Here is an 8,374-nt window from a genome sequence, read left to right as displayed (position 1 = left end):
TGTGGAATGGTTCTCACTGGCAATTATACTGTATTTTTCTTCCCCTGTGACCAAAATCATCTCCATTGCTCAGGCTATTTCATGTAACTGGGAAAGTCCAACGTCTTTTTCAAAAAACAGCTTTTTGGCTATTGTAAGCCACTGATGACTCTTTCTCACACCATCTCACTGAAAAGCTTACAGGCTCAAAATCTGTAGATGGGAGAATAAGGCCAGCATCTGTAACAACATTGTTGCTGTTGTTGTTCTTCCTGAATAGAAAGATACTAGAGGGAAAGATAGGAGAGGGGTGACTACACTGAACAAAGACTGATTCCATGTGGGTCTTGCAGACTCCACCTTGGTGTGTCATTGTTTCATCTTCTACATATTTTAGAAAGAAAATACAAAACAATATTCTACTGGAACTACCTATAGGTGCAGTATTTTCAAATACCGAAGTCAGAAATCTAAGAATTAATCATTTCATTGTTAAAATGTTCACAGACTTACAGACTGATAGAGAAAGAAGGCCTTGAGGGCCGTTCATCCTTTGGTAGAAGAGGAGATCGAGGTCCAGAGAGTGATTTGCCCGCAGGTACCAGTCCAACAGGCTGTCTTCTACACTGTGGTTCTCCCCTTGAACCAATTTTCTGGTAATGACAACAAGGAGCCAATTCGTCCTCCCTAGATTAAAAAAAAATTACTCAGTTTCAGAAGAGATGGATGATAAGTAGATAAAGAAGGGAGAAAGAGGAAAAGATGGAAGGAGAAAGAAAGACAGGAAAATACACGGAGAGAAATGAAGACAACAAAGAATGGAAGGCAGGAGGGAAGGAAGGGATAAGTCTAGTGAAGACAGTCTAGCCAGAAGGCAGGATGAGGAGACTTGTCTTTTTCTTTCTTTCTTTTTTCTTTTTTTTAAGATTTTACTTATTTATTTGACAGAGATAGAGACAGCCAGCGAGAGAGGGAACACAAGCAGGGGAGTGGGAGAGAAAGAAGCAGGCTCCCAGCGGAGGAGCCTGATGTGGGGCTCGATACCAGAACACTGGGATCACGCCCTGAGCTGAAGGCAGACGCCCAACGACTGAGCCACCCGGGCGCCCCAGGAGACTTGTCTTAAAGCTGGAGTTGTATAAAATTCTCCTAAAGATTCTTACATTGATTTCTTTACTTCGGGGGTTTGGTTTTGTGAAACGAATGGAGTAGCTTGGCCCTCACAGACCATAAATGTTTCCTGTAAGTTCACACAGATACCCAGACTCAGAGAAACCTATATTTTAAAACAGCAACAACAACAAGGTCATGACACAAGCATTTGATGGCAAGACTGTCGAGAGGAGCCTACAAATTCATTGATTTATGTAACAAATTTTATTGTGTGCCTACTGTGTGTCAGGAACTGTTCAAAGTGCTAAGGATACAGGAGTATGTACAAATAAGATTCCTATCTTCATGGAGTTTATGTTAGTGTGGAAAACAAACAGTAAATATATGAAACATAAATAAGACAATTTCAGATAGTAATAAATTCAAAGGGATACCTGCACCCCAATGTTTATCGCAGCAGCATCTACAATAGCCAAATTATGGAAACAGCCCAAGTGTCCATCGACTGATGAATGGATAAAGAAGATGTGGTATATATCTACAATGGAATATTCCTCAGCCATCAAAAAGAATGAGATCTTGTCATTTGCAATGACATGAATGGAGCTAGAGAGTGTTATGCTAAGCAAACTATGTCAGAGAAAGACAAATACTATATGATTTCACTTACATGTGGAATTTAAGAAATTTAAAGAAATGAGTAAAGGGGAAAAAAGAGAGGGAGAGAGAGAGAGAGAGAGAGAAGCATACCAAGAAATAGACTCTTAACTATGGAGCACAAACTATGGTTTCCAGAGGAGGTGGGATTGGGGGCGGAACAGCTTAAATAGGTGATGGGGATTAAGGTGGGCACTTATCGTGATGAGCACTGGGAGTTGAATACAAGTGTCGAATCACTATACTGTACACCTGAAACTAATATTACACTGTATGTTAACTAACTGGAAATTAAATAAACACTTAAAAAAAGAAATAAGTGCCTTAATGAAAATAATATAGGAATACTATTTCTATAGGGAAGAGGTGTTTTGTTTTTTTGTTTTTTGTTTTTTTTGTACCTTGTTTTTTTAGATATAGTAGTCAGGAAAATTTCTTTACAAGGAAAATTTGAGTTGAGGCTGAACTCAATGATAAGAAACAGCCAATCAGAGGAACAATCGAGGTTTTTCCAGCCTTTTTGAGATATAATTGACAACACTGTGTAAGTTTAATGGGTACAAAGTGATGATTCGACATATGTATATATTGTGAAATTATTACCAAAATAAGGTTCATTACCGATCAAGCTGAAGGGCATTCCAAGAGAAGAAGCCTTGCACTTGAGAAGACATACACTTGGATGGATCTCTCTGCATATTTCATGATCCAACCTGCTAAACTTGCTAGAAGAGTTTAAGTTTCCCTCCCAGACTTTCAGAGGAGGGAACTGTACTAGTCCCATTAACAAGTATGTATATATTGTAAATTGACATTTGCTACAAGAAAAAAAATACATTATCTAAGAAGAGGTTCTCTCAGAGATGGAACTATCTTTGTTTGGAAAAATATTATGAGAGTAGAGTAAGGATCCAGTAAATCCATAAGGATCAAGGTTTACTAGACATGGGGCACCAAAAGATGAACACTAAATTGTACAATATAAGTAGAAAACTTTGGTTTGCTCCTGAGATCCAGGGATGATTGGAAACAGAGCCCCCAGTGTTCTGCAATAGATTTGTAGCATGAACGAGAAATAACTCTTCATTGTTTGGGGTCAGTGAGATTTGGGGACTTGCTTGATACCACAGCATAATCTAACCTATCCTAATTGATATAAAGAAATAAGAAAGGAGAAGAGAAAGGAGAAAAAAGAATCCAAGATGGGGAGAGGCAGGGATCAAGTGGGGTGAAAATCTCCTGGTGCTACTCTGGTGTGTTGGCTTCTGGGCACTTTCAGACTGGTTTAGCATTCTATTTGAAGTTACTCATGTTGCTGTAACATAAGAATCCCCTTCCTTCTCCCCCAGTTCTTTCCGCCAAATCTTCTGTGAAGCCTATTATGCAAACAAGATTTGCTGTGAGTTATTTCTTCCGTGGAAATCGAATGGGCTCCAGATCATGTTTAGGAGTGACACAATAGGGAACACTGTGGAAAAGAGAAACCCACGGAAAGATGACTAGGTGAATACAGGCCTCCAGGAAAATTGCAGCAATCGTGTAGTGGGCTTTGGCTTTCTGCTAGACATGGAATTGTGGGTTTGAGTCAAACTTACCTACTTCTCCAGGGGACACCAGCTGACCTGCAGGTGACCTGTAGATGTGTGTGCAACACTGGTAGGGTGGTGGTGAAGTGAATATAGTGGGCGAAGGCGCTTCTTCTGTCTTCTCGGATGTATCCATCTTTTGATAGATAATAATGCCTGATTGAATGGGGTGCATGGTCCCATACCACTTTGTGCTTCCATACAATCTGGTTCTTACCTCTTTTATAGCACTCGACATATATGGGTTCATAAGTACTTAGCTTTATGTCTCTCTTCCCCACTAGCCTGTTGCTCCTTGAAGCTGAGACCCCCAAAATGTTCATTTGTGTGTCTCCCATACCTAGCACAGTATCTGACACCCAGCAGATGACCACAAATGTTGATTAAGTTAAACTGAGATGCATAGGCTTATTTAAATAGGGCAAATGGCTCTCAGGAACCACCAAGTCAAGTCCCAAAAATATTTCTTTTAGGAGAAGTAGGGTAGTTACTGGTTTTGTTTCCTAATGACCCCCAGCTACTTATTTGCTGGGCTCTTCCTGCCGTACTCCCCAGTGGTAGGCTGGAGTCACAGGACTCGTTCTGCTCCATGAGGTGTGAGCAGAAGTCGGGAGTGAGTGTCACTTCAAGGCCAGAGCGTTTAGTTGCTGTGTGAGATACTCCAGGACTTTATCTTCCTCCTACCAGAGTGAGCAACAATACCCCAGATGGCGGCGGCTCCGTCAGACTCAATCTGGGGTCAACGATGGTGGAAGCAGAAGCCCTTGCTAATCTACAAGAGACACGAGACGAAAGCAAGAAGAAAGCTTTGCTGTTTTAAGCCACTGAGATTTGACGGGTGTTTGTTACCACAGTATAACCTAACCTATCCCAACAGATGGAAAAAGAACAAAATTGAGATTATTCTCCCTACCTGACCACTAAATTGTTTTTAAGATAGTAATAACTAGTAAAAGAAGGGGTAAACACAAATGATTTAAAAAAGAAAAACAGGGGCGCCTGGGTGGCATAGCGGTTAAGTGTCTGCCTTCGGCTCAGGGCGTGATCCCGGCGTTATGGGATCGAGCCCCACATCAGGCTCCTCCGCTATGAGCCTGCTTCTTCCTCTCCCACTCCCCCTGCTTGTGTTCCCTCTGTCGCTGGCTGTCTCTATCTCTGTCGAATAAATAAATAAAATCTTAAAAAAAAATAAAAATAAAAAAAGAAAAAAGAAAAACAGAAAATGAAAAGCCAGTACCTTGGAAGCGGGACTGGGTAGTCGCACTCAGAGAACAGAAAGAAAGAGGCGATGGGCTGAAACCTGTGTAGGCGTCCGGGCCATATGCCGTGTACTCTCATGGGTGAGCTGCACAGTTAAGAAGAAGGGCAGCCCATAGGATCAAATCACGTATAAATGGGACATTCATTTTTGGCAGAAAAGAGGTAACAATAGTGGTTAAAACTATAAGCATAAAAGCAACGAGGCTTCAAAAAGAAAGGCAATGAGGCAGAAAAAAAGATTTAATAATAGCCAGAAATACGTTTTTCCCCCCAGTACAGGGGCTATCGGGTATCCAACAAGACTGCATGATAAAACTCTCTGCAGAGGCCAGAGGACTTCATTTTCTTTGTTGTTCATGGTCATTTATTTCCCCTGTAACACTTACATAAAATTCAGAGTTCATTTGGAATACTTGAATTGAACTGCCATTTTTAAGGCCTGAATTACTAAGTTTTAATTGAAGGGCATCTCAAAAGTCCCACTGCTTGACACAGTGATACTCTTAAGAGTCTTTGTGATGAGGCAAGTCAGTGAATTTATACTGTCTTCCGGGGCTGTATGTTTATTTTTAGGAATGCTTTTTTTTTTTCCTGATTGTTGTCCAAAACTACAGGAAATAGAGAAAAAAATAAAGAAGAAAAATAAAAGTACTCCATCTCATATTCAGAAAAAACTAGTCACTTTGCCAAAAATCCTTGCAGACTTTTTTCCAGGCATACATATGCATTTTAATATGATTTTAGTATTTAGAACCCTGCATTTTTCTCCATACCACATTTAATCATGAGCACTAGTCTAGAAGATTAAAAATATCTCTAAAAACGTATACATTTATTTATTTAATCATTTTCCTCTTATTTTGTAGGTTGAAAACTCTCTTTTTTATGATTATAAATAACACTAGAATGAGCAGAAATACTTTCTGCATCTCTGATTATTTCCTAGAAGAACTAATGAAGTAAAGGATCGATGTTTTAGGATTCTTAAAATAATAAACCAATTAGTTGCTATAAAGGGTATCCTAATTTATACTACTACATGTTTATGAGAGTACCATTTCCTTACCCCTTGTCAGCCTGAAGATTTATACCTTTTATAATGTTTAGCAATTTGTTTGACAAAAAATGGCATTGCAGTGTTGTACTAATTTGCTTTAATTTTTTGACTAATAGTAAACATAAACATTTTTTCATGTATTTAAAAGTCATTTGCATTTCTTATTTTTTGGTTTGAATTTTTATGCTCATTTTATGTTTTTATTTCGAGTATTAATATATTTATGAGGTAACATAAATTATATAATAATATTAATGTATTGATGTAATAATGTTTCTTTTTAAGTCCTTTATGTACTTAGCTATTAACCTTTGAACATAAAATATTTCCAAGATTAGCTTCAGATTCAAGATATCTGGGGTCAACAAAATGAGATAATGAATATGAAAGTTGCTTTTAAGCATAAAATGCTAGAGAATTGTATGCTTTATTAACTTTCTAGTTTCTCACATTTTGGATTTGTGCAATTCCTGTTTCTCTTTTGATATGATCGAACAATTCTACCCAACACTGAATTGGCAATCACCCGAGTATCCTGCATACACAAATATACACCCAATTCCATTGACAGGTAATTTTCAGATTCCTTATGTTAGTATCACAGTGTAGAAGTTATCAGCACAGACTGGAGGAGCAGACTCTCGGTGTCAGGCCCTGTGTTTGTGCCCTATTCGTCGTGTGAACTTGGGCAATTATTTAACCTCTGGGCCTTTTTTACCTCATCTGCAAAATCCCAGAATAATTTGTAAAACAAGGGAGTAACGAGCCTCACAGTATTGCTGTGAGAATTAAAGGAGACAACGAGGTAACTAGTCAACTAGATAGCTATTTTAATTAATCCTGAAGACGGAGGCCAGGCATTTAGTAAACCCATCCCCGTGCTAGCTAGCTCTTGATGTGACATTTTACATGTTCATTGACTGGAGACAAGTCCTTTGATTTAGTTCACTTTTTAGGGATTTGGAGTGAAATTATATCTCTGCCTCTAATAACAGTCAACATTTTCTGGAGCACTTTGCAAGATGTACTGATATTCATGATTCATTCGACAATTATTTATTGAATCCCTGAGCTGCCGGGCAACATTCTAAGCACCTCAGCTGCGAACAAAGCCGGCAACGTCCCCAGATAGTTTTCATTCCAGAGAGAAAAGATAAAAAGAAGAAAAACTACAAATAAATAAACAAACTGATTTCAGAGGCCATAAGTGATATGAAGCAAATAGGCAGAAGAATGCACTAGAAAATAGGATCGTTGGGTCAATTCTGTCATGTGGTCAGGACAGGTCGGGTGAGGAAGAGGGAATGTGCTAAAAACCTAATGACAACAATCCTTTGACATGGGCATCGCCTCTACTCCCATTTTATAAACAGAATGATTAAATTACTGAAACCGAACTGTTGTTGCTTTAACAAAACACATATGCTTTTTTCTGATTGCAAAGGTAACGCTTGTTCGTGATAGAATATACAGCTAAGGACGAAAAGAAAAATCATCTATGATCCTGTGGCTAACGCTGCGTGTGTAGAATTTCTGTCCTTTTTCTCTGCATGTATCCATACAGCATATTTAATGGAGGCAATTGCCGTGTGCAAAATATTTGTAACTTGTTTTTAACATTGAGCAATATTTTCCCATATCGTTAGCGAGTCTTCTGAAACATCATCTTTAATAACTGTATAGTTTCAGATTTTATTGAACCATAATGGTTTCTTTAATTAGTTTCTTACCGATGTATATTTATGTCATATCAATTTTTCATTATTATAAACAATGCTGTAATAAATTACCTAATAAAAATAATATAATAGCTAATATTTATTCAAGTGGTTATATATGGCATGCATTGTGCTAAGCATTTATAACTCTGAATTAATTTAATGTTTACCACAGTTCTACAAAACAGGTACGATAACAATCCTACCTTTAGAAACTGAGGAAACTCTGACAAAAATAAGTTAACCAATTTGCTCAAGGCCACATATCCAGTAAATTGCAGGGTTAGGATCTGAACTTGGACATTCTGGTTCGAGGCTGAGCACACACTTCCTCATTGCATTCTATTTCTGCCCCTGGCAGTATTTCCACAGATTTATTTCCACAGATAAGTTTTAACCTTCATCAACACTATATCTTTAGGATACATTTTTAGTAATGAAATTGCTCAGAACCCAACTCCAGATCTAATGCTTCTGCACAAGAAACACAGCTCCTGTAATCCAAACCTAATGCCCACTCCAAGGCACCCTAATGGAAGGTAGGAAATTCTGTTTCAGATTGTACCTGGCTGCAGTCTGCATGAGAAACAGAACAAGCAGCAATCTAAGTAGAGGCCATTTCTAGCCCCTCCCTCTTCAGAGCCTTTGCCTAGAAAAGCTTAGCAATACAAAGAGGCTCCTGAAGTTCAGCCTGTATTCATTCATCCAGTCCATGATCCCCTAAAGGATATTGTCCACACACATTCCCATAATCTAAACACAGAAGGAAATGGGAATCAGAGGGAAAGCACGTGTCTGATGGCTTCCATAATGCCCAGGGGGCTTCTCTGAAACTGGCTGTACCTCCCGCACCTCCTTTCCTCCCTGCGTGGCCCCATGAGGCCACGGGACAGATTAGGTAACAGATAATTGGGCCACACTCAGGGAACTAAAGGAGTCCCCTGAATAGGTACTGCTAATTGAGACACTCAAAGTAGACCCTGCTGGGTGCTTTGGGCTTGCAC

General features: G+C 38.9%; 1 long non-coding RNA gene across 1 annotated transcript; it reads right to left on the bottom strand.

Annotated features, from left to right (window-relative positions):
* Nucleotides 1-460: 460 nt before the first annotated feature.
* Nucleotides 461-4,673, bottom strand: LOC130544420 (uncharacterized). Its single transcript, XR_008960692.1, has 3 exons — nucleotides 4,573-4,673; nucleotides 3,345-4,107; nucleotides 461-666 (listed from the first exon to the last, which is right to left on the bottom strand). It is a non-coding gene; the product is annotated as an uncharacterized LOC130544420 (long non-coding RNA).
* Between the last annotated feature and the right edge of the window lie 3,701 nt (nucleotides 4,674-8,374).

This window comes from Ursus arctos, unplaced genomic scaffold, assembly GCF_023065955.2.
Source record: "Ursus arctos isolate Adak ecotype North America unplaced genomic scaffold, UrsArc2.0 scaffold_20, whole genome shotgun sequence".
Classification (NCBI taxonomy): domain Eukaryota; kingdom Metazoa; phylum Chordata; class Mammalia; order Carnivora; family Ursidae; genus Ursus; species Ursus arctos.
The sequence above is the reverse complement of the archived record's forward strand: the minus strand, read 5'-3'. Positions and strand labels throughout refer to the sequence as shown.